We start from the raw sequence: 27726 nt of genomic DNA, 5'->3' as shown, positions 1-27726 counted from the left end.
ACACCAGCTGGCCTCCTAGAAGACTGTGACCACCCCCAAAGAATAACCTTTCCAGGTCCTTCCCACCATGGAACTACACAAGTCATGGCCAACTTCCAGTCTCAACCCCTGGGTTGAGGAAGGGGAGTAAAAAGCAGGAGAGTTGAGAGTAGGACCTGACACGTGCAGGGCACTGACAAAAGCTATGACTAGAAAAATCAAGGTTTGTTTGATTCTAATGCCAGCTCTGGCTTGGATTATACAATTGATCCCTGTGGTGGTTGTCCTGGATGACTTCCATGGTCGTTTCCAGTTCTAAGATTCTGACCCCCCGGAGCCTGGTTAGATGCTAGCTGCCATGGCTGCTATGTCTTTTGAAAATCCTGATCTGCAGCTGTCATGCCTGCTTTAGTCCATAGGATTGGGCTCATTTCAGGCCCCAGCTGCCTCCAGTTCATACCTCTCTCTGTCCTAAGATGAGATGATGTCACTGGAGAGTTTGTGTCCTTTACACCTGCCACATTTCTAGGTACCCAAATATTCTGGGACCCTGTGAACCACAGGCCGTTAATCGCATCCTTTTTGCCTTCACAAAGGTTAGCTCTTTTCAGGGGAAACTCTGAGATAACTAAATTAGACTTGTTTTTCAGCCCTGCCCAAAATAACACCATATGTTTTCTGGGTTATGTCAGCTCACTGAGCTGTCAAAGACACTTGAGAGAAATCAAATGTTCTTCGTGGATAGTGTTGCCACACACCTCACACATAACATACATGCTGTGCCTTTTAAATCCCCATAGAGTCAAGAAAAGATAGAGGACTGGAGTGCAGGAAAGAATTCTATCTGCACTCAAGCATTATTCCCCCAGCTTGAATCTGTGGGCTTTAAAAATACATCTGAGGGACTTCTCTGGTGGTCCAGTGATTAGGAGTCTGCCTTGCAATGCAGGAGACATGAGTTCGATCCCTGGTCAGGGAACTAAGATCCCATATGCCAAGGAGCAACTAAGCCTGCTCACCACAACTAGAGAGGCTGTGTGCCACAAGGAAAGATCTCTTGTGATACAAGGAAGATCCTGAGGGCCACAACTAAGATTCAGTGCAGCCAAATAAGTAAATAAACACCCAATAGAATCTTGATTCTTAAGCTAGGTAAAATAGTTGGCAATCAGACTTTAGTGAGCAACTTTGCTGAGTCAGCAAAAAGGAGAGTGATCCACACTTGGTGCTTCCCCTGTTCTCCTGTCTTGGCAGTTAATGGGCCTCTTGGTGACAAATGAAGACACAGAGTGACTTCCAGCATTTGTACTAGAATGTGAATGACTTGTGTAAGGAGCTTTATTGAATTTTAGGCAGGTGAGTGATAGCTTTCCCACATCATGAGCACTTGTCAAATGTATCCTGACTGATTGATATTTTCTCTCACTTTATGGTCTCCCTTAAGGAATGAATTCAGCTGAAAAGAACAATGTACCATTTCTACTTAATTAGACATGTTTTCTATAAAACTCAAAATATTTATTAAGATATACAAGTATAGACATTAATTTGAATTACCATAAATGCCAAACTCAAATATGCTGCTCATTTCAAATCCAGACACATACATATGTGTGTATAATTAGATGCTTTGCTCACTGAGGCTGAACATTCTGGAGTGACTATTTAAACTAGTGGTTCTTTACCTTATGGATATTCCTGGACATTTTGAGAATCTCTTGGAAGTTATCAAGCCCTCCCTGTAAAATGCATCCACAGACAACACTTTGCTTACATGTTGAATACAGATTCCCTGGAGCACATTTACAAATCTTCCTCTTTCCCTCCACTCCCAGGGTATATGGACTCAGATCAAGAACCCCTGACTTGGTTCTCAGTCCTAGACCGAGCTTAAACACTGTGCTTCTCTCTCCTTGAGTTTTTAATAGCACTATGAATCTGAGCAAAACCCCTTCTCTAACCCAAATATTGTTTCAGGTCTGAGATTCAGAGATGCTTAGCCTCAAAAGGTCATGTGTATTTTCCTTATTATGGTTTCAATTGCTCTAATAAAGATTTCTTTCAATAATAAATGTTGTGCCTTTATTTTCCTTCTAACTTGTCTGTCTGGGAAACTATTCTTTTTTTTTTTTTTTTACCTTGTAGCCAAGAAAAGAAAAGAGAAAACTACTGAAGAATAAAAATGACTTGTTAACCTTTAGAAAACCCATGTCTTGGTTTCCTTTAACAAAGCTAGTGGATGTGATGGAATTCCACTTGAGCTATTTCAAATCCTGAAAGATGATGCTATGAAAGTGCTGCACTCAATATGCCAGCAAATTTGGAAAACTCACCAGTGGCCACAGGACTGGAAAAGGTCCGTTTTCATTCCAATCCCTTAAAAAAGGCAATCCCAAAGAATGCTCAAACTCCCGCACAATTGCACTCATCTCACACGCTAGTAAAGTAATGCTCAAAATTCTCCAAGCCAGGCTTCAGCAATATGTGAACCAAGAACTTCCAGTTGTTCAAGCTGGTTTTAGAAAAGGCAGAGGAACCAGAGATCAAATTGCCAATATCTGCTGGATCATCGAAAAAGCAAGAGAGTTCCAGAAAAACATCTATTTCTGCTTTATTGACTAGGCCAAAGCCTTCGACTGCGTGGATCACAATAAACTGTGGAAAATTCTTAAAGAGATGGGAATACCAGACCACCTGACCTTCCTCTTGAGAGACCTGTATGCAGGTCAGAAAGCAACAGTTAGAACTGGACATGGACCAACAGACTGGTTCCAAATAGGAAAAGGAGTATGTCAAGGCTGTATATTGTCACCCTGCTTATTTAACTTATATGCAGAGTACATCATGAGAAATGCTGGGCTGGAAGAAGCACAAGCTGGAATCAAGATTACCAGGAGAAATATCAATAACCTCAGATATGCAGATGACACCACCCTTATGGCAGAGAGGGAAGAGGAACTAAAAAGCCTCTTGAGGAAAGTGAAAGAGGAGAGTGAAAAAGTTGGCTTAAAGCTCAACATTCAGAAAACTAAGATCATGGCATCTGGTCCCATCACCTCATGGGAAATAGATGGGGAGACGGTGGAAACAGGGTCAGACTTTATTTTTTTGGGCTCCAAAATCACTGCAGATGGTGTTGCAGCCACAAAATTAAAAGACACTTACTCCTTGGAAGGAAAGTTATGACCAACCTAGACAGCATATTAAAAAGCAGAGACATTACTTTGCCAACAAAGGTCCGTCTGGTCAGGCTATGGTTTTTCCAGTGGTCATGTATGGATGTGAAAGTTGGGCTGTGAAGAAAGCTGAGCACCAAAAAATTGATGCTTTTGAACTGTGGTGTTGGAGAAGACTCTTGAGAGTCCCTTGGACAGCAAGGAGATCCAACCAGTCCATCCTGAAGGAGATAAGACCTGGGTGTTCACTGGAAGGCCTGATGCTGAAGCTGAAACTCCAATACTTTGGCCACCTGATGTGAAGAGTTGACTCATTGGAAAAGACCCTGATGCTGGGAGGGATTGGGGGCAGGAGGAAAAGAGGATGACAGAGGATGAGATGGCTGGATGGCATCACCGATGCGATGGGCATGAGTTTGAGTAAACTCCGGGAGTTTGTGATGGAAAGGGACGCCTGGCGTGCTGCAATTCATGGGGTCGCAAAGAGTCGGACATGACTGAGTGACTGAACTGAACTGAACTGAATTAGTAGGGGTTAATTTTCCCTCTCTTTTGGCAAACATGTTTCAAGTTCCTGTACTCTTTTCTAATCAAAAGTCTAAAATATGGTTATGACTCTTTTTTTCTGTTGGAGGATAATTGTTTTACAATGTTGTAGTGGTCTCTGCCTTATATCAGGTTATGATTCTCATTAAAGACTCCCCTGTGATGTAAACTCTGTTGCTTTTGTTGTAGAGTTCCTCCACCACCATCTTTGAAAGGAACACTATTCCTTCACACAGACCACAGAGTGGTTGTTAAACAGATATGCATTCTTTATTAGGCTGTATGTCTTCAAATCTAGTGTCTGAAATGGTTATTCGGGTCATTCAAATTGGACAAGGCAGAACGTGAAGCTCAGAGCTAGTTTCCAGGTCTGTAGAAAAAGCTGCTGATTCTAACCTTGCAGAGTTGCCAGGAGAATTAAAGGAGACAGTGTTTGTAAAGTACCTGGCACAACACCTGTTCAGTTCAGTTCAATAACTCAGTCATGGCCAACTCTCTGTGACCCTGTGGACTGCAGCACGCCAGGCTTTCTGTCCATTACCAACTCCCGGAGCTTGTTCAAACTCACATCCATCAAGTCGGTGATGCCATCCAACCATCTCATCCTCTGTCGTCCCCTTCTCCTCCTGCCTTCAATCTTTCCAAGCATCAGGGTCTTTTCTAATGAGTCAATTCTTCGCATCAGATGGCCAAAGTATTGGAGCTTCAGCATGAATATTCAGGACTCATTTTCTTTAGGATTGACTGGTTTGATCTCCTTGCAATCCAAGGGACTTTCAAGAGTCTTCTCCAACACCACAGTTCAAAAGCATCATTTCTTCAGCATTCAGTCTTCTTTACAGTCCAACTGTCACATCCATACATGACTACTGGAAAAACCACAGCTTTGACTATATAGACCTTTAGGTGTTAACTATATGAACAACACCTTTCACATAGCTGCTAACAGAAACTGTCCAATGGGCTCTAGCAAGGGAAACTATAGCACCATGGACAGCCTCCTTTTGGAGGCCTTCCTAGATGAGCTGACAGCTGCCTTACCAAGGAGGTCCTGCTTTAATGGAGCAAAATTCTATAGTTCTTAAAAGGACCTTGACCACTTAGACAACCTCTGGCTTTCTGTGACAAGGAATTCATCCTCTTTGTCATCTCTATGTGAACCCCATCAGATGGGAGGCTCATCAAAGGGATCTAAGTTGTTCAGAGGTTTTGCTGGATTAGAGACTTGGGTTTCTTTTCAGTGTCCCATGGTGAAGTCCCCAGCTGATTATTCTTCATAGATCCTTTTTCCCTCCAGGTGAGTCTAGGGGAGCTTGGGACTCTTTGTTCTGACTCCACCCTAAAGACTGTATTTCTTGACTAACCATCCATTTCTCAGGGAGAATAATCTGGCCCTATCCTATACCTTCCTTGGTCTGGTGTGTGGGTTTCAAGGGCAATTTCCTACTACATTTAGGACAGCCAGCTCCTACAAGTGAAAATACCAGCCAAGGCACTAACTTTCTAAATAAAACGCTGACTAAATGTTAGCAGGCTTCTTCGTCAGAACGGGGCAGGAGCTGTGAGGGGGTACTGAACAAACATGTGGATGTGCTCTTTGCTGACAGCCGTCAGCTGCTTGGACTCCTGCCACGTGCTGCTCCACGTGGTTGCCCACCTAGGAGCATGTGCATGTACGCCCCATTCTCCCACCCCATCTCTAGGAGAGTTCTTGACTCTTTGATGCCAGCACTACTTGTTGGCAACACAGGTGGGTTCTGTAGTTTTGCTCCAGGAAAAAATATGTTTTAAAATTAGAATTTCATAAAGTGAGTGTCACTTTGTCACTGTTGGTATTAAGATTGTTCAGTGCCTCCTTTCAATTTCCAGTGGTCCCCTGACTGCAGATGTCTCTAGGCACTTCAGATTCCAACCAGTCTGTCTCCTGACAAACTAGTTCTGTTAGTCGTTAGGAGTTTGATCATCACTTATCAACTTTCCCTAAGACATGTATTATCACTATTTCCCTAGACAATAGTAATAGCCTCATGCTTTTCTACCTTTTTTTCTTCACTTTCAACCCAGATTACACAAAGCTGCCAGATTAATTTTCTTAAAGTTTACCTAAGCATATATAGCCCTGCTTAAAATTCTTGTTTTTATTTATTTTTAAATTTTATTTTAATTTATTTATTTAGACTGTGGTAGGTTTTAGTTGCTCATGCAGGCTCTTCATTGCCCTGAGGCATGTGGGATGTTGGTTCCCCGACCAGGGATCATATTGGCATCCCCTGCATTGGAAGGCAGATTCTTAACCACTGGACCACCAGGAAGTCCCCAAATCTTTGTTTTTAATGGCTCTTCACTGGCTACAACATCACATACAAAATCCTCACCCTGCTATTCTTCTTAATATAGCTTCAGCCAGCTTTTCCTGCTATTTTTTCTAGTAATTACCCCTGCCATATGCCATCTGGATTCATTAATAATTCCTAAACAGGGGTATCCTTGTAACTTTATTCATGTTTCTTGTCTTTCTGGAACAAATTTCTCTTTCTTATAAAGTTTTTCCGTTTTTCTGGAAACAGGTATGTGTGTGGCTGAGTTGCTTTGCTGTGCAACTGAAACTATCACAACATTCTTAATCAACTACAATCCAGTATAAAATAAACACGTCAAAAAAATTCTCCCATTCTTCAAAGTCACCACAAACCCCATCCTTTTGTATAATCTTTGCTAAGTAACAGTGAAAGGTATCACTTATAAGCACTTAGGACATGCCAGGCACTAAGCTAAGGGCATTATAGGCATTACACATCATTTACTTCCAGAAAAATTAACCTAATATAGTCCATGTTTTTCATATTAGGAAGGTTTAAGAAGTTGGACTTCTTGCCCAGTGTGTTAGAACTACTGAGTCGTGAGGCAGGCTTTGAACCCAGGTAGCCTGAGTCTGCAGCCCTCAGCTTTAAATTACTCTCCTGTCCTGCTACACTCAACCTCTAGTACTTGATTAATTCTTACAGTGTTTACTTTATTCCATGCCTAGCTTGTATTATAATTATCATCTGTGTGTTTTTCTTCCTTTCCTTCACTCTGGATAGTGAATGTATTACCAACTTGGCCCTATCAATAACCAGTACAATGCCTGAAACTTCAGTGGAAAGAAATTTGAAATAGCCACTAAAATTTGTGGGTATTTTAGATGAAAGAGGGAATCTGATCTATTCCCAGAGGTCTGTGATCATGAGAGAGAACAGGGTAAATTTCATTCAAAATACATTCTGCAACCCTTGAAGAAATGCCTACCTGCTTGGGGCAAGAGGTCAAGGAGCTAATATCCCTTCAGTCAGAGGGGCTGGCTGCAGGGGGTGGCATTTTCCACCCTTCCTGTCTTTCCATGTCCAAAGGGACTGTGATGGGACAACAGCAAACCCACTGAGAGAGCAAGAGTCATGATGCGGTTCACCTCAGAGAATGAATGTGTGGCCTGGGAAGACAGCCAAGCCTCTGGCTGAGGCTGAGCTGTCCAGAAACTGGAGCAAGGCGAGTAAGGATGCAAAGGAGGGGGTGGACAGCTGACCCATTGATGAGGTTCTTTCATACTCTGGTGGTATCAGAGTCCCAGCACCCACAAAGTAGGTGATTTAAGAAAAATGTGATAAAAATACCCTTTCTCAAGAGTATAGTCAGGGGCAGAAAAGCCATAGGGGTGGTGCTATGTCCTGGAGTGTGCAGCAGCAGGGCTATTACACCCCCAGGTCTGAGGGCCAGGGAAGGAATGGAGAACTTGGAGACAGAGCAACTGTCTGAGAAGAGCAATGACATTCAGCCAAGGGACATGGCAACTTGGCGCAAGGTTGCTAGGAGGAAAATACATCAACTTGATTCTTCTTTCTCCCTCTTATCTACATCTTCACTTCACCATTGGTTGAGCCTAACTATAGTCAGAGAGCAAGGAAGCCCACTGATGTCATCCATAGAGATCAGCCTCCCCAGGTACAGGGCTGGAGGGTGGATCTGGAGGGGCCAAAGAAAGACAGGGGAGTCAGAGTCACAGCCCAGCCTCAGTGACCTTGTCAACAAAGTACAGACTCTCAGAGCAGGTTATGGACTGAATTGTGCCTCCCCAGCTACAGTCCATGGGGTTGCAAGAGTTGAACACGACTTAGTGACAGAACAACAACCCCTAAATTCACATGTTGAAGCCTTAACCCTCAAAGTGACTGTACTCAGAAATAAGGCCTGTAGAGAGGTAATTAGGGCTAAATGAGGTCATAAGGGTGGGGCCTAATCCAATAGAACTGGTGACTGGCATAAGAAGCAGCAGCAAAACCAGTGATGAACACACAGAGGAAAGGCCATGTGAGAACAGAACACGATGCCTTCTTGTCTGCAAGCCAAAGAAAAAAAGGCCTCAGGAGAAACCAACCTGCCAACACCTTGATCTTGGAGATCCAGCCTCCAGAACTGCAAGAAAATAAATTTCTGTTCTTTGAGCCACCTAGCCTGTGGTATTTTGTTACGGCAGCTCTAGCCAACTAAGACAAACCAAGAGGGAATATTGGATAACACCCTACCTGACACTCTTACATCACAGGGGAGGAATCTGAGCAGCAAGAGAGATGTGCTTTCCCTAAAACTGCAGTCACTTAGAGGCAGATTTGTACTAGAACCCAACCTGGCGGACTCCTAGGCCAAGTCCCTCCACAACAGCCAGAAACTCCAAGATGGTGATCGTGAGTGAAATCCAACTTGGTTATACATTTTGTTAGGCTTATAACCAGTACTGAGTTTTAACTGAGTTAGTTTCCAACTGTGAAAAATCAGGAGATTTCACATTAATATCTAGATATTCAACTTCTCTTTAAACATCAGAAGATGCAGGTATTCTGGGCCCATGTTCTAGCCTGGCTATAAAGAGCCTGAGCTAAGTTACAGTACTCTGCTTCTAAGACATCCAAACCAACACGTCCACCAGGTTTGGTTTGGCCCCAAATAAGCAACTTCTATTTGGCCCCAATAAGCAACTTCTATTATCAGCCCCCAACCACAGGCTATTTTTCAAAAGGAACGCACATGGCTATCAATAACTAATCAACAGGCTGCACCTCACAGGAAACACATACAGTCAGTTGAGACCTGGGAAATAAGACTGTCCTCAGAGAGTTAAACTGTGAAGTCAGCCCACAGTTGTGCAGGGCAGAGAGGCCATACAGGACTGGAACCTGACTGTGAGTGTGACACAACTGAAGAAGGTGTCAATAGGTCTGGGGCTGGCCAACCATAGAAACCTAGAAATTGGAGTCAGGGACTTCCCTAGTGGCCCAGTGGATAAGAATTCACCTGCCAATGCAGGGGTCACGGGATCGATCTCTGGTCCAGGAAGATTCCATGTGCTGAGAGCAACTAAACCTGTGCATCACAACTACCGAGCCCGCACTCTAGAGCCCGCAAACTGCAACTCCTGAGCCTGCATGCAACGACTACTAAAGCCAGTGTGCCTAGAGCCTGTGCTCTGCAACAAGAGAAGCCACTGCAATGAGAATCCCAACAAGTGCAGCAAAGAGTAGCCCCAGACTGCCACAACTAGAGAAAGTCATGCAAAAGCAATGAAGACCCAGTGCAGCCAAAAATAGATTAAAAAAAAAAAAAACAGAAAGAAAATAAAAGTCAGAGCAAAACTTGCTGATAACCACCAAGCAGCATTGAGGAAGGAAGAACTATAGTCAGAAATACAGCTGGACCATTCCCAGGACAGATAAGATCTGCCATGCCATAAGACTATAGCCCATTAACCATTTGAATCATCTTATGCTACTTACTCTGGGCCCATGCTCATCAAACCACCTCCTCATCAGACTCTTGCTACCATGTAGAAAATTACTAGTCCCTCTTCATGCACCCAGGGATGGGTGATCACTGGTTTCCCTGTGCTTCCACATGCTCATTTTCTGATCGATTACATCAGTTTTGGAAGATTGATTAAAGGCTCACACCTCTGAAGATCAATTTGACTCTCTGTGCCCTAAAAAACCTAGTTTCTAAGCCTGCAAGATTGAGAGCCAGATGTTCCCCTGGAGGTCTCTTGGGAGCCCAGCAAGCTGGCCTTCCTGGCGAGTTTCCTCCCTGCTCCCTTCCTCTGTCCCCACACATGCCAGAACCTCATCTTTGGCCATATGGCCTCACTTAATAATAATAATAATAATAATACATAAGCAATTTAACAGGGATCTTCTGAACACGGTGCCCTAATGAAAAGGAGAAATATTTTAATCTGCATATCCATGTGTGGCTATTTAAATTAATTTAAATTAAATGAAATTAAAAATTCAATTCTTCAGTCATACTAGCTACATTTCAAGTATTTGATAGCTACATGCAGCTAGTGGTTGTTGTATTGGACAGCTCAGTTGGAGAACATTTCTATCATCACAGAAAGTTCTTTAGGATAGTGGCAAGATTGATGACAGAATTCAGATAAGACAGAGAGATAAACATAAGCAGAAGGACTCTTTGTTGTTGTTATTCAGTCACTAAATCATGTCTGACTCTTTGCAGCCCCATGGACTGCAGCAAGCCAGGCTCTACTGCTCTCCACTACCTCACTGAGTTTGCTCAAATTCATGTCCACTGAGTCAGTGATGCCGTCTTAGCATCTCATCCTCTGCTGCCCTCTTTTCCTTTTGCCTTCAATCTTTCCCAGCATCAGGATCTTTTCCAGTAAGTCAGCTCTTCACATCAGGTGGTCAAAGTATTGAAATTTCAACTTTAGCATCAGTCCTTCCAATGAATAGTCAGGGTTGATTTCCTTTAGGATTGACTGGTTTGAACTCCTTGCAGTCCAAGAGACTCTCAAGAGTCTTGTTCAGTACCACAATTAGAAAGCACCAATTCTTGAGCATTCAGTCTTCTTTATGGTCCAGCTCTTATATCCATACATGACTACTGGAAAAACCATAGCTCAACTCACACTCTTGTGTTTCTAGATTCTGCATCTATCGGTGAGGCCTGGCCACTTGTAGATTCAGAGTAAGTGATGAAAATGAGTAGCAAGAGGCTCAGGTCAGTTTCCCAGGGATGCTGACTGAGTGCCATGCCTCACCAGCCCTCCAATCTAGAGATGAACTTGAACCTCAGCTGAGAGGGAGTTCTTTACAAACCCTTCATACTCAGGCAGCTGAGTGCCTACAAAAATGTCAAACTTTCGACTAAGCTCTCAACACCTCATCACCACGACCTCATACCTATCAAAACTCCACAAAGGGGGTCTCAGGACAGATGAGAGCTTCCCTGATAGCTCAATTGGTAAAGAATCTGCCTGTAATGCAGGAGACCCCAGTTCAATTTCTGGGTCAGAAAGATCTGCTGGAGAAGGGATAGGCTACTCACTCCAGTATTCTTGGGCTTCCCGGGTGGCTCAGCTGGTAAAAAAAAATCCGCCTGCAATGCGGGAGACTTGTGTTCAATCCCTGGGTTGGGACGATCCCCTGGAGAAGGAAAGGCTACCCACTCCAGTATTCTGACCTGGAGAATTCCATGGACCGTATAGTCCATGGGGTCGCAAAGAGTCGGACACGACTGAGCAACTTTCACTCTCAGGGACAGATGAGGACCAAGTTCTCTCATCCAGATGGCCCTGCACAGGCTTCCCAAGCAATTAGTTCGTTTGCTCTGTGTCAGAACTTGGTGAGAATGGCAAGGCAGGATTACAGGTTTTACAGATGAGGAAACTAAAGCTCAGGGGATTTAGATAAATTGTCCTTGGTAAAGGCTGAGAAGTTTCAGGTGAAGTCAGGATTTGAGTCTTGATTTCCCAACTCCTGGATGAGTGCTTCTTCTGCTTGCACTATATTGCCTCTTTAGAAACAGCTCCCCAATTCAGTGCTCTGTGACAACCTAGAGGTGGTAGGATGAGGTGGGGGATGGAAGGGAGGTTTAATAGGGAAGGGACATATATTTATTTATGTCTGATTCACGTTGTTTTGTGGCAGAAACCAACACAGTGTTGTAAAGCAATTAGCAATTATCCTCCAATTAAAACTTTTTTAAAAAAGGAAGAGCTCCCAAGTCTGCAAACCATCTGCCCAAGTGGCACAGGGTTGGGACACATGGCACGGAACCTGGAAGAAGGAAGGATGTTTCTGCACCTCCGTGTTCTTCATGGCAAAACAACTGATGAGGATACAGAGGAGTCCCAGATTAGAGGACCAAGGGCAGAACAGAGGGAAGGGGGAGAGGGACCTAGGAAACACATTTCCCTTATGACAGGAGCTCTGCTTTCCAACCTGTAGTGCAGGGAAAATGCTAATTGTCCCTTCCCAACCGCACAGACAAGCTAGAACAATAGAGGGAAACCATGGATGAGAAAATCATTGGGAAGATGGTAAGAAGCTCAGAGGATTATAAACCTCCTGCTTCTCAGAACCCAAACAAAGTAGAGCTAAAATAAACAGACATTTTTCTCAGCCTTTTACTTTCATGAAAGAGATAAATGTCAAAGAAATCAGGCTTACATCAGACAGATTATATATAAATTTTCCCCAGGAGCCCACGTGTCAGCAAAGGTTCAGCTCAGCCTCCTATATTTGCCCAGTTGGAATCCTAAATAATGAGAACCACTCATAATAATGTAACAAGACCCTACCAGGCTATGCTGGATCTTCCGAATCATGAGAAGCAGCCCTAGGATTTTTGCACAGCAGATCTCACTGCAGCATAACTGTCTGGACACACAAAACGTACTGTGTAGTGCATGTGCCAGTCCTCTGTCAGCAGAAGAGTGTGTGTGTGTGTGTGTGTGTGCTGTCGGCGCTCAGTCATGTCTGACTCTGCGGCCCCCTGGACTGTAGCCCTCCAGGCTCCTCTGTCCCTGGGCCTTCCTAGACAAGAATACTGGAGTGGGCTGCCATTGTCTTCTCCAGAGGGTCCTCCCCACCCAGGGATTGAACCCACACCTCATGTGTCTCCTGCATTGCAGGCATATGTTTCACTGCTCAGCCACTGGGGAAGTCCTTGACAGAATATTACATTTTTTCTTATCATTCTGGATGATGGGGGGTGTTAATCTACTATGGAAGAATTATTTGGATTTGCCTTTGAGCTTTTTGAAGGGGGGGAGTATAGTGGGGAGAAAAATTCAATTTTCCCTGAGTTTTAACTTTTGGTCTAGTTTTGTGTTTCATATTACATAGGCTGCCATGGACAATGCTTTAACAAGATTGAGTGAGGCAAGTCTCAAGTAAAGACAGGATTCTAGAAACAAAAGAGAAAAACAGACAAAAGGGAAAATAGTGTGTGTTTGTGTGTGTGTGTGTATATATGAGACAGAGACAGACAGACATAGGGACAGAGAAGAGAAAGAAAGAGAGAAACTGAGCTAACAGTAATACCTCTTCCGGTAAGTCCCGGACAATCAAGATCCTCCTTGTGAGCAAAGGGATTTCTAAGCCCCCAGAGAGTTTACAGGGCTCCGTTCAATGCTCACAAAGCAGAAGTCTACATACAGCTAATAGCCTTTCCCGGTCATGCCAATTCCAATCTAAGAAAGAGTCTTCCTGAAGCAAAGGCAGGGCAAGTAGCTGACAAGACCAAACTTTATCGAGTGTCATGCTGTCTAATGCAATTCTCCAGGCAATATTCCTTCACGTTTCACATGGTTCTCATTTCCGCTCAGGTTTACTGACCTCCTGCCCGGTGACCCAGGTAGCTATGTGTGCTGCTCACTGAGGTGTTTTGATCGGTGCCCTGTATTAACCACCCTTCAGCCAAATGGGGGTCCTATTCCTTCTCACCTCTCTGGTTCTCCGCTATCTTGTCAGAATAGGATGTACACCTGGAGGCTTGTATTACACTTTGAGGGAAGTGACTCTTGTCCTAAGTTATCTTGCTAGGGTCTGAATACTTGTGAACCCCCCAAACTGATATGTTGAAACCCAATTTCCAAGGTGATGGTATTATGAGATAGGGCCTTGGGGAGGTGATTAGGTCATGAGGGTCAAGTCTATGAATGGGATTGGTGCCCTTAAGAAAGCTGCCTGAGAAGGCTCCCATGCCCCCTCCACCATGTGAGGCCACAGCCAGAAGTAGGAAATCTGCAACCCAGGAAAGGGCCATCACTAGAACACAATCACACTGGTACCTCATCTTGGACATCCAGACTCCAGCACTGTGAGAAATAATTTTCTGTTGTTTATAACCCTCCCAGTCTATGGTATCTTGTTACAGCAGTGGAGACAATGTCTCATCATGGACAGAATAAAGTCTGAGAGTCAAAATGTCTGGGCTCCAATTCAGATCTCCACCTACTTACTTACTGCTCTTCCCTGAAGGTACCTAACCTTTCTGAGCCTCAGACTTTTATCTGGAAAAATAAGGATGAAAAGTGCCTATGTCCCTCTGAGAAAGAATTGAGGCTACACTTGTGAAAGTACTTCATAAAGCATGGTTTCTGTCAGGCTTCACTAGGGTATGCTGTGGTGACAAACAACCCCCCAAAATCTCAGTGTAATGCCAAAAAAGTCTGTTTCATTCACAGCACATTCCCCATGGCAGTGGGGCCCCACTCCTCATAGTCTCAAAGACCCAGAGGATGGCAGGCTCTGTGCTGACAGCTGTTGTACAGCCCCCGGGCCCGTGGGAAGGGAATGTGCCGAAGTGTGCACAGGCTCTTAACTCTTCCACTGGAAGTAACCCACTTCACTTCCGCTCACATTTCATTCACTAATCAAGTCATATGCCACATATAACTTCAAAGGAGAGAAGGGCAGTTCTTCCATTGTTTTTTTAGTTGCTAAGTCACATCCAACTCTTTTGCAACCCCATGGAGTATAGCCCGCCAGGCTCTTCTGTCCATGGGATTTCCCAGGCAAGAATACTGGAGAAGGTTGCCATTTCCTTCTCCAAGGGATCTTCCTGACTCAGGGATGGAACCTGCGTCTCCTGCATTGGCAGGTGGAGTCTACCACTGAGCCATCAGGGAAGCCCTGTGTATCCCACATGGATTATTCAATAATTATTGCTTAATTCTGGTCCCAGTATGAGTTGAAATGAAAAGTGCCATCATTGTCCCCTTTGAGATGCCATCACTTCTTGCTTGACTCTGCATTATTAAGAACTATCCCAAGTTGTATCCCAAATAAATCCTTTTCAGTGCTGATTTTTCAGCACCATTCTCTACCTCAATGTCTAGACTAAAGACTAAGTCCTTATACACAACACTCTTCAGTCCTCCCTGCCCACACACTGTACACCTTTCTCCCCATCCACATACCACACTATATCTTCCCTTCCACTTCCTCATAATCACATAGAGCTAAAAGACAGTTTAAGAATCATTTGCCTAATTTCCATATTTTACAAATGCGTGAATGAAAGTTCAGAGAAATCATGAAGCCTCTCTGCTGGGACCACATACGTCCAGGCAGAGCTCAGGATCCTGCTTTTAGAGTAGTTCTATGTCTAGTCTTCCAAATTCTCCCCAAATATGGAGCAGAATCTTACCATTCTCCTTACAGATGACTATTGCTAGATGTTTAGAATTGATAAAGACAGTTATTAGGTATTGATTTATGGTCTGATTACTATAAACTTGACAATGGAGTTCAGATGACTGAGATTTATTTTCAGAGTTCTTTTAATGAAGAAATTTTCTGCCCAAAAGTTGGCCAGTTTTTGTTTTAGTACCATATACTCTGGAGTTCCCTGGTGGTTAAGAATCCACTTGCCAATGCAGGAGACACAGATTCAATCCCTGGTCTGGGAAGATTGCACATGCCATGGGACAACTAAGCCTGTGTGTCACAACTACTGAACCTGTGCTCTAGGGCCCACATGCCACAACTACCAAAGCTCTCACACCTGAAGCCCATGCTCCAAAAGAGAAGCTACCGCAATGAAAAGCCTGTGCTCTGCAACTAGAGAGTAGCCCCTGCTCACTGCAACTAGAGAACAGTCCATGCAGCAAAGACGACTCAGTACAGCCAAATATAAATATATAATTTTAAGATTACAAGGAAAGAACTTTATACCATGACTTCTTGAACTTCTTGAACTTCTCCAGAAGTTCTCAGCTTCTCAAAGGGAAAAGCATTAAACTTACTCTTCAGTTGGTGATAGCCTTGCAAAAAGTTCTAGCCTTTCCAGTACAGTCTCTGGGCACTGAACACTGATTTTGACAACTGTATCAGAGTACTGAAGGGAAATAGATGGCATACCCGCACTTGTTACAAGAAGCTGGAAATAGTTTCAGAGAGGAACTAGTTACACAGGTGCAAACAAGATGGAGAGAAATCACAAGAAATAGTGCAGTACCTCAGAGACAGTAGTAGCAGGGCAATTTCACCCCCAGGCCCTCAGGAGTGAGAAAGGGGTCCAGTCATGGGTCCCAGAAGCAGAGAACAACTATGCAGAAAGGGCACCTGATGGGAGCTGTGGTTTTCAGTTGAAGGCAGCAGCTGGTCTATGGTGAAACCAGAGGGAGAAATGCAGGAATTGATACCCTGACTTTGCTCTGCTTCCTCCTTCAGTATCTCCCACCAAAGCTCCCCACAGGTCAGAGGACAAGGAAGCTCTTAGATTCAGTCCAAGCAGATCACTTTTCCTGAGGCAGAAAATGATGAGTAAATGCACCTGGAGAGGTAAAGGGAAGATTTTCAGCACAACTTATCCCAAGTCTATCTCTAAAAGCTGTCTTGCAAATATACCCAAAGTTAAAGATTCTTCTGAAGACCAGCTCCTCTTCCTGCCTCCAAGTAAAATATTACATACAATCCTGAAAGTCCAGAACCCCAATCTTAAATATTTAGAGAATATTTGGCCAACCAGATTCATTCTCTCACAACTGTCATTTATAGGAAAAAATCTTCTCATCTAATTTAAGCCCATCTTGCTACATGTTAAACTTGTCCAAGGAGCTGAAACATGGTGACTCCACTGGTAAAGAAAAGCACAGTGGATTAAGAATGAGAAGATGGATTCTAGTCTTTACTCTGTTGCTGTCTGTGGTGCCTGAGGCAAATCATTTCATCAATCTGTGCTTCTCTTAGCCTTTGGGTATTTCACCAAAAGAAAATTATTGCTTTTTAAGTGGTCTAGAAAAAAATCACACTTACACCAGGGAAAATTTTTTCATGATTATATCATATATCATAAAGTATAAAATTTCTCAAGATATCCTTGAGGGTGACCATTTAATACTTCCTCTCACCTAGTCATTTATTTAATATAGTCTAACCTTATTTTTTACAGTTTTTTCTCACAAGCTGTGTTTTCAGCTTTCTAGAATTTTCCTTGCTCCTCATCAAAATGAATTTATTTTTCATTAACTTCTTTTTTTAAGTATCATTTCTAAGGGAATAAGTCTTGGTTGCTTAAAGTATTCCTGAGTATTTTGGGGGCTTCCCAGGTGACTCAGTGGTAAAGAATCTTCCTGGAGATGCAGGAGACACGGGTTTGATCCCTGGGTTGGGAAGATCCCCTGGAGGAGGAAATGGCAACCCACTTCAGTATTCTTGCCTGGAGAATCCCATGGGCAGAGGCTGAACATGCTGTCAGAGCACTTACGTCACTTGCAATTTTCTCCTCAATTCACTGGCAACAGATTCTTTTAAATGTCTTCCATTTGAGAATGTCTTGATTTTCCCCTTCAGTCTTGAAGGATATTTTCACTGTGTATACTGTTTCTTTCTGTATTTGGGGGGAAAAATAGTATGCCACTTTCTTCTGGCCTCCATGGTTTCAGCTGAGAAATCTGCTATTATTTCAGTTGTTCTCCCCTAGATATAAGATACCATACTCTAGTTCCTTTCAAGATTTTCACTCAATTTACAATCTTCCTGGTTCTTGGTGTGGCAAGTTATTTTATATTGAAACTTGGACATTTTTTGTAGTAAGTTATGAGACTCTGGATCTTCTTTAAACCTTTTCTTTTAACTGGCTTTCTCTGACATCACTCCAGCAGAAAAAGGGATGGTGCCTGTTTGTTACTTTCAGACAGAAGTAAAAAACCAGGTTTCCCACTCAGACCTTGTTGACAGCTAAAGTGATGCTGGTGATGAGGGAGCTGTTATAACTACTGAGCAATGGCAGGAGCTCCGGCTCCCCAGATGGTCTCCACTAACACCAAGGTGGCACGGCCTCATTCCTGCTGACTGACGGTGAAAGACCTGAATCTTCACTAAAACGCCTCTGGAACCACTCAAATGGGAGAGAAGAGAAGCCTCATTACTACCAGGTATAATTGGAAGTCCAATCTCCCACACTTCCCTAGCGGTCTCCACTGATACCATGGTTGGTATCAACCATGGGAAGAGGGTTCCCACCAGAAGGGAAGAGCTGGCCACCAGATCATAAGGATGAACGCTCCAGTCCTCTACTCAGCTTTATCTGACACTAGCCCAGCAGGGATGTTGGATGCCTTATGACCACCTCAGGAGGGAGATAGTCAAGACTCTTCATTTGACCTGTGTAGGAATTGGGCCATAGCCTTTTTTCCATGGTGTCTGGCTAAAGTATAAATTGTTTATTGTCTAAAAATATTTCTTCTTCTTAGGCTGTCTTTTCCCCAATATAATAGTCAGAGAGAGCAGGATTTTGTTGGGGTTTTGTTTGTGCTCATGGTGTTTCTGGGTTGCTGAATTCTTCAATTCCAAACTTGGGACATATGACATATAAAGAAAACCAGGAAACTCACCACTGTGTCTCTCCTTCTTGAATCCCAAGTTCTCCAGCCAATCTGTCTTCTTCCACTTTTTAGAACCTTTTCATGCTTGTGTTATATAAAGTGCCCAGGTTTTTAGTTGTACTTTGCAGGAGTAATAGAGAAAAGTACATGTATTCCATCTTCCCACAGGTGGGAGTTACCCATTGTGTATCTTTAAAATCTTAATTTACTGCCAGCATTTAAGAAACCAGAAGATTTCAAATAACAATCCAGAGATCTGGCTTCTCTTAAAAAATCAGGAAAAAAAAAAAGAAGAAGAAAAAAAAAATTAGAATAATCTGGCAATATTTGGCCCTCTCTCCAAAATGGAAGCAAGTGGCTAGAGCTGCACTGTCCAATAAGATAGTGCACTAGCCACATGTGGCTATTACTTAAGTTTAAATTTAAATTAACTAAAATTTCATAAATTAAAAATTCAATTCCTCAGTCACATTGGTCACATATGACTAGTGGCTGCCGTATTGGACAGTGTAGGTGTATGACATTTCCATCAATATAAAAAGTTCTATTGCACAGTACTGGGCTTACACATGATGGGGGCATGCCTGCTCCAGTTTGCCAACTCCCCACCACTTGATAATATATAAGGCCATTAGACCTCATCTGCTGACAAATTTGTGTTTATAATCCTTGGCTTAAAAGATCAGTAGCATTTTTGACGTGTGAAGATACAGGTACAGGCAAACCAGATGGCAAGCACCACAGGAGCAGGGACACAGGGGAGGAGGAGCTGTGGTCCTGGAAAGTCAAGGCAGTTAGGTTTGGATAGCCAGTGGGAGAAGAATCGAGGAAGAAAAGCAAGGTAAAAAAGAATGCCTTGGCAGAAAGGAAACATGGTTACAGTCCCCACTTTACCTCTAACTAGCTGTGGGACCAGGCTCAGAGATTAGCCTCTGCTCTACAGGCCTCATCAAACCTCACCATGGACCATTCTACCCTTTGCTCTCTGTGATCTAGCTAGGTTGGCTTTGTCTCAGGTCCATGGATGCCCCAAGCAACTTGCTTCTTCAGAACCTTCACACTGCCTGGACCAAACTACATCTCAAGTTTCAACCCCACATGCTGGGCCAACTCCACTTCACCAGTCGACCTCAGAGAATCTTCCCCTAAACCTCAACTAGGTGAGGTTCCCAAACATTTGCGCTCAAAGTGCTGGGTTCAACTTCATAGTATTCATCACATGTACATCATCATCTACTAGAGAAGGTATTTATCTGTTTATCTCCCCCTCAGCCTAGTTCTGAGTTCTGTGAGACCTGGGACCATAGCCATCATGTTTACTGCAGTCTCTGAACTGGCAGAGCAACTAACACAGAGTGATGGGCACAGAGTGAACACTTGAGCAAACACGAATTGCATAAAGGTACACAAGTTATTCATACCTTACTTTCTGTCTCAGCAAAATGGAAGCAATAGCAACTACTGCCCCTGCATTACAAACGTGTTTGGAGGAAAAAGCAAGATAGAGAGGTTATTTTTAAATTTAAGACTGAAAAGCTACAAACAGTTTAATTATTGAAAGGAAAGCTGTTAGTTACCAACCATGAAACTCTGATGACCCGGTTAAAAATGGATATGCTCCAGAACTCAGGGGTTAAACTGAGGCTCCAGAGTTAATAGAAAAAGACTAGAGAGCACTGCTGTGAATCTTCCCTTTGTAATAGCTGATTGATTCCTACATGTTTTGCTTGGTTTTAACTATCTTGTGGGCTTCCTTGGTGGCTCAACAGTAAAGAATCTCCCTGCCAGTGCAGGAGATCAGGGTTCGATCCTTGTGTTGGAAAGATCCCCTGGAGAAGGAAATGGCAACCCACTCCAGTATTCTTGCTTGGAGAATTCCACGGACAGAGGAGACTGGTGGGCTATAGTCCATGGCGTTGCAAAAGAGTAGGACACGACTTAGTGACTAAACAACAACAACAACAATCTTGTAGCTTAATTTGTTTTAATCTAAAACTTGATAGATTTCATTCCATCTGGAGATACATTTTATGTCTTAGCTAATTACCTCCAAGTCAATCAAAGAGTAACAAACCTTCTGGACCTCAGTTTCCCCATCTGTTAAGTAAGAATAATAATCGCTGCTCTATTAAACTCACAAGTTTGTGGAGATAACTGAGACAACTCATTGGTACACAGCTGACTATGTTCAAACTATAATGTGCTGTGAAACAGTTCAGTTCAGTTGCTCAGTTGTGTCCGACTCTTCGCAACCCCATAAACTGCAGTATGCCAGGCTTCCCTGTCCATCACCAACTCCCAGAGCTGGCTCAAACTCATATCCATCGAGTTGGTGATACCATCCAACCATCTCATTCTCTCTTATCCCTTTCTCTTCCTGCCTTCAATCTTTCCCACCATCATGGTTTTTTCCAGTGAGTCAGTTCTTCACATCAGCTGGCCAAAGTACTGGAGCTTCAGCTTCAGCATCAGTCCTTCTAATGAATATTCAGGACAGATTTCCTGTAGGATTGACTGGTTTGATCTCTGCTGTCCAACGGGACACAGTGGGGTGTTCTTATCTGGAACCAGTACTTAAGCTTCTTCCCCAGGACATCGTGTTTGTCCTGTGAAAGGATCGACCCAAAAGTATCCAATCTGAGTAACACTGGAAGAATTCTGACCTCCAACAGTGCCAGGAAGATAACAAATGCATAGCAAGCTTTGCTAGGACTATCTTTGTGTCAGGACACCCTGCCTGGGGAGGGCTTGGGACAATGGCTACTTCTGACCCACAATCAGACACCAACAACCAAACACTGTGTGCTTTTGCCTCACCTCCTGCGGCGAAGAACTGCAAAGGCAGAGTGGAATAGCACTAAGAGGGATAGATCAGTTGAGCCTCACAATGGGTGAGCGAGGCCTTTTATTTTATTTCCACATCCCTATCCCACTCTGAGACAAGGTGAGGCGGGGATGTTGGCAACATTCGCCTCTCAGTACAGTAGAGGGCAGTGGTGTTCTCACTGCAGTCCACACCCAAGCCAGTCTGGAAGGCAGGGTAGGTCCTCCAGGGTGTGTGTGCAGGGCAACAGCTCAGGAGGACGGGTCTGGCTCTCTGATACTCGGAATTGGCCCTGCTGATCCTCCTTCCTCCCCAACCCCAGTGACCCCGCAACCCTGGCCAAAATACACACAAGCATACATACACACACACACATGCAGGCACAGAGACATACATATATACACACACACATGAACACACACACAAGGAATTTTCCAAATTAATTCCTACAAACTACTGTAACTTAAACCATTTAACATCTATATAGGACAAAAAAAAAACCACCAAAAAACCTCTTGGATTATAGCTTAAGGTTCGGAAGCCTGGAGCTGTCCTTTAGCCAAACAAAGAGATGAGTTGGTTCTACTAGACAGCCAGGAGTTGATGTGATTGGTGTCCTGCGGTCCACGCTTAGTTGCTCAGTCCTGTCTGACTCTTTGCAACCTTTTGGACTGTAGCCACCAGGCTCCTCTGTCCATGGGATTTCCTAGCCAAGAATACTGGAGTTGGCTTTCATTTCCTTCTCCAGCGGCTCTTGCTGATCCAGGGATCAAACCCACATCTCCTGTGTCTCCTGAATTGCAGGTGGATTCTTTACCCATGCAGCCACTGGGGATCCCCCCAGAGGTCAACATACCCTATTCCAGCCCCAACACTGCCGCTGTGGGTCTGACATGGCCTGAGGCCCCTCTCTTCCTGTGCTCCAGGTGCCTCTACCTGCAACGAGGCTGTCAGCGGAAGCTTCTTGGCTCTGTGTGCCCCCTGCTTCCTTCATCTTCCAAACGGCAGACAGGGGAGGTGTTCCCTCTCTAGTCCCCAAGAAGCCAAGGTGCTCAGGGGCAGAAAGCCAGCAGGGCTGGGGGGAGCTCCTTCCCTTCTTTCTAAAGGTACTTAAAATGAGTTTGGGCACCTGTGGAGTGCAGGGCATGGTTTTAAGGTATGTGGGTTTATTCGACTAAATTAGAAATCAGGAAAGAGGTCAAAAGGAAGTCAGGTGATGATTTTAAAGAAAACTGAATCCATCCTGTCATTTACCTCTGATAGGTGGGATCCCAGAGGAGCCTGGGTTAATGGAGGGATTTGGAGTTGGGGTATTAAACCTGCAGTTTTTGCTCTAGGAAATAGGCTTTAGAATGATGGGCTGAGGGAAGCAGGGCCAGATTTCAACAAAATTATGAGGTCGGTGACTTCTGTTCCGTGTTTTTCCCTCCCATTGAGGGCACCTTCATGACCCATTTTCGGGAAAGCCATCCAATGGCTTCGTGGCAGACACAACTCCCTCCTGACTACTCCCAGGCACTGCTTCCCATCCCCGCAAAACTGCCCTGGTTAAGTCTAGTTCTCTAGATGTCACCTGATTTCAATGTAGGGAAATGCCTTTGGGTCCCTAAAAGTCACTTCATTTCAACAAATAGGTGTTCCTATCTATGAGGGGCCAGACCTGTGTTAGAGACAAAAATAGGACATGGTCCTTTCCACAAAGGGCAGCTCCAAGGGCGACAGTTGAGAATGTCCCTTTCTACCTCTGTTCCCTGACAATCGTAAGCAGTGAACTTGCCCACTTCAGGTGGACTTGAGATCCAAGTTGGCTTTGAGCCCGCCCTTCCACAGTCTTACAGTCATCCAGCGGGAGTGAGCATTCTGCCAGGGCCCGTTCATCATATCCTCCACATATTGAATTGAACATCTGAACCCAAGAGCTCACCGTGTCTTCTCCATTTCCGATCACAGGGTCCAAATGCCCTGCTTATTGATAATGCATTTGGAAATCTGTTTTCTTCCTTCTCCAAGGGAATTGTATAAAATGTCCATTTCCTCAAACCAAAGCATTTCCAAGAGAATTAGCCAATTTGCTGATGTATTAAAAATAACAGCATAACAAAGGAAGAGATGACTTGGACTCTGCAGGAGGCCATCAGAAAATTAATTCACAGATTTTAAACTTACAAAGCAGAGTATCCTAGTGTAACAGAGCAATAATATGTGTCCCTATTTTTGCAACTGAGACAACTGAAGTTGCCCCTCTGTCAATCAGAAGACCCGGATTATCATTTCTGGAGGTCTGAGGATGGAGCCCCCCTCACAGAGCTCACGTCTTGGAGCATGAGTGTGGCACTTCTCTGAGTATGCTGGTTGTGGCTGGGAGGCCTGGGCACTCTTGCCCGGTGGCTCAGCTCTTACCCCCTGGATGGCAGGCAGGCGGTGCTTAGAATACCAGGCTTTTCATCAGAACCCCACAGAGGGGATAGGAAGAGGAATGGGGAGAGTGGCTCTGCCCCCGGTCTGGATGCTACCTTGGCCAGGATCTGAGCCAGGTACCCTCCCTTCTCCAGGTCTCAATTTCCTCACTTGTAAAATTATGGCTTTGGCTCTTGAACCAGGCCTAATCTGTAACAAAGTTTTTGCTGAAGTGGGGAAAGATGAGGACTGTGCAGTGAGTTCCTCTTAAAGCCAAATGTATTCTGTTTAAGAGACTGTTCTCAACCTTGACCCTAGGTTTTTGTTATGGACTTCCCAGGTGGTTTAGTGGTAAAGAATTCACCTGCCAATTCAGGAGATGTGGGTTCGATCCCTGGGTTGGGAAGATCCCCTGGAGTAGGAAATGACAACCAACTCTAGTATTCTTCCCTGGGAAATCCCATGGACAGAGGATCCTGGCAGGGTACAGTCCACGGGGTCACAATAGAGTTGGACACGACTTAGCAACTAAACAACAAGAAATGTTAAAACATCATTTAAAAAATTATATTATGCTACAAATGAATGACAGTTAAGTTTTATTTGCATTGTTTTGTTTTACTGTCTTAAGTCAGGAAAATGAAAAAAAAAAAAACTACAATTCTTTTTCAGTCCTCAAAATATCTTATCAATTGTACTGGCCCACCAAATTGAAAGGACAGAAACCTATAGATTGGATAGTCTCTAAGCTCACTTATGGTTGATTTCCATCCCTGGTAGTGGTAAGTTCAGCACTGCCCTTACTAAGAAAAGCAGTAGTTGTTTGTCTATTTTTTAATGGTCCTCAACTGCACCTAGATTCACAAGGCAGCCTTTAAAAAATGTTCAATCCCCAGGGCTCTCTCTCCTTGCTGTTCAGCTGCTCTGTTGCGTCTGACTCTTTGCGACCCCATGGATTGCAGCACACCAGGTTTCCCTATCCTTCACCATCTCTCAGGCTTTAGTCAAACTCATATTCATTGAGTCAGTGATGGCATCCAAACATCACATCCTCTGTCATCCCCTTCTCCTCCTGCCTTCAATCTTTCCCAGCATCAGGGTCTTTTCCAATGAGTCGGCTCTTCCCATCAGGTGGCCAAAGTATTGGAGCTTCAGCTTCAGCATCAGTCCTTCTAATTAATATTCAGGGTTGATTTTCTTTAGGATTGACTTGTTTGATCTCCTTGCTGTCCAAGGGACTCTCAAGAGTCTTCTCCAGCACCACAGTTCAAGTGAGGCCCAGACAACGGAACTTTGTTAAAAGGCAGTACCACTGATGTGAAGCTGGGAATGAGAACCACAGACAGGCATTCACAGACCTGACTGTATAATAGTATTACTTGGGGAGATGTTTATAAATATTCAGATTCCTAGTCTTTACTCTGGATTTACTAATTCAGAAGAAACTCTAGAGCTTAAGGAATCTTTGTTTTCAAAAACTTACCAAAGACCATCGCAGCCAGGCCCCAGACTGATCTTAAGCACAGGTAACTGTTACATATTAAATACTGAGGAAACTCAGAAAGGCTCACTGCTCTTCTAGGCATCTTTCTGATATAAAGGTAACATTTGAAATGTCAGCACTTAGGATTCATTCATTGCCCCATAGCATCTGCCTGAAGAATGTCTCTGTCCAGAAGGTCAAGGACTTCATCCAGTACGTTTCATTCCAGACAGATCTCTGAATTTGTGTAACCGGAGGAGGAATGGGCAGGCAATGCAGAAAAAGATGGGAAAGTGCCAGAAAGATAGATTTCTCTGCCCACTCCCTTGCCCTGCCTGGCCCCGGGTGTGTTCTCTATTTGAACATCTTTTCAGGAGCTGTGGCTATGACACAGACTGTCTACACACTCTACAACACAGACCCCCTAACCCCACGTACGATGCAGCCAGGCCACTGGCCAGAGTGGGCCAAGGCAACTTCCCAGTGACAGCAAACCTGGAAGCGAGAGGTTCAGCAAAGCTCTGGTTGTCTTCGATTAATATTTTTATCAGCTTCAGCCTCCCTCTGAGATGCTGAGATCTTTGTTTGCTATGCTCCTAAGCAAAGCCCAAAGGAGTTGGAAACCTTCACAAAATTATATTAAGGGTCCAAAGGCTTTTTCATGAATGAAGTGGTTGAGATAAGATCTACTGTAAAACAGGCTAGTGAGCAATGAAAGCAAGGAATTATATCCAGAACACTGTGCTGCTACCTCCAAATCTTCATGAAATTCCCATGAGAGCACCCAAGGTTGAACTAATGTCCAAGAGAGTTGCTACCCTCGAAACACCTTCCGCCAAAAACAGCAGCTCCCACAGATCTGTCCTTCTTAGCCCAGACTTCCAGCCCAGTGTTAGGACATGGTTGTTTAGAAAAGGCAGTGACATACTGCAGGATACTGAACTGGTCCCTGAGGGGATGAGCACAGAATCATTCATTCATTCAACAATTTATTCAGCCCCAACTCTGTAAAAGGCACTGTTCTAATCACTTTAAATATATTAATTAATTTACCTTAAAGTATCCTTTAAGATGGGTATCATCATTAGCTACATATCGTAGAGAAAGAAACTGAAACACAGAAGGCTAAATCAGTTCTAAAAGAATATACAGGTAGCACTTGTTGGACCCAGGATTCAAACCCAGAAAGCCTGGCTTCTGAAACATGTGTCAGACCCTGAGCTAGATGGTTTTGAATATAAGGGTGGGTCACACCACAGAGTCCCAGGATGGTGACGGGTTAAGCTTGAGGCCAGAAAGCAGCGGGAAGGGTTATGGGAAGTAGATTCCTCCTTGACACACTTTGGCTTTGAGAAAATCTCTTCCCCTCACCAACCTCAGCTTATCTACCTATAAAATGTGAGGATAGTCTAAATATTCTCTAAGATCTTCTTAGCTCAAAAAAAGATAAAAACATAAAGTAGCAGGTTAGACAGTAGAACACAGTGGGTAGGACATTTTATATGTATGAGGCAGAAGTGGTATAAAGAGGGGGTGCAGGGCTTCCCTGGTGGTCCACTGGTTAAGAATCTGCCTTGCAATGCAAGGGACATCAGTTCGATACGGGTCTGGGAAGATCCCACATGCCACAAAGCGACTGATCTCATATGTCACAACTAATGAGCTCCACTCTGGAGCCCCCAAGCCACAACTATTGAGCCCACGTGCAGCAACTGCTGAAGCCCATGGGCCCTAGAAATCGTGCTCTGCAACAGGAGAAGCCACCACAGTGAGAAGCCCTCACGCTGCAACTAGGGAGTACTCCCTGCTGACCGCAAACAGAGAAAGCTAGAACACAGCAAGGAAGACCAGCACAGTCAAAAATAAACAAATATTTAAAAAGAGGGGATGCAACCCCTCAAAGATGGAAAGAGCCACTCTGTCCTTCTCTATAACCTGAGGGAGCCCACGTCTAGTACCCTTCTTTAAAATCTGGGCGGTTCATGCAGTACCCATGAGAGGGCAAAGGGGAAAAAACAGGAGTGGCCTTCCCTCCACTCCCCAGTGAGTTTCCTTTAAATGATGTAATAACTGTCACTAAAAAAGGAATTAGACACGCCGGCAGTTTAAGACAAGGACTTTGCTGGTCATTTCAGTGTACATGTTCCTAACAGCCAACAGTATCAAATATTCATCCCCATCTGAAAGTAACCCTGCCAGGGCATCTGAAAAGTGCATTTGCTAAATACCTAAACATCTGGACAGCAGCCTTTCCAGAGGAATCAGAGCCAGAGAAAGCAGAGCCAGAGCTCAAAGTGACAGAGCAACTAGCTTAAGCAGATGAAAGGACAGAGGTAGCCAGAAAATATCACCCCAGCTAGGCTGCCATTGAGAGGGGCGGGCCGGTATGAGAAGAGCATTGGCAGCAAGCCTCTTGTTTACAGCAGTCTCCTCGGCTAACAAACAAAATATGTTGGTCTTTTTATCACTCCAAGGTCAAAAATGAACCTTCTGTCCCGTCTTTATTCCAATCAGAAGATCTAATTCTAGGCCACAATTTTGGCTTGGCAAAGCACAGCCAACACCCTTCGAGATGTGCTGCACTTCTGTAGATTAACTTGGGTCAGTTCCCATGACAGCAATCAGCCTGGGACCTGATTCTCTTGGCTGAGCATAATCT

The sequence above is a fragment of the Dama dama genome, chromosome 4 (assembly GCF_033118175.1).
Source record: "Dama dama isolate Ldn47 chromosome 4, ASM3311817v1, whole genome shotgun sequence".
NCBI classification, from domain to species: domain Eukaryota; kingdom Metazoa; phylum Chordata; class Mammalia; order Artiodactyla; family Cervidae; genus Dama; species Dama dama.
This window is presented reverse-complemented; position numbering follows the sequence as displayed.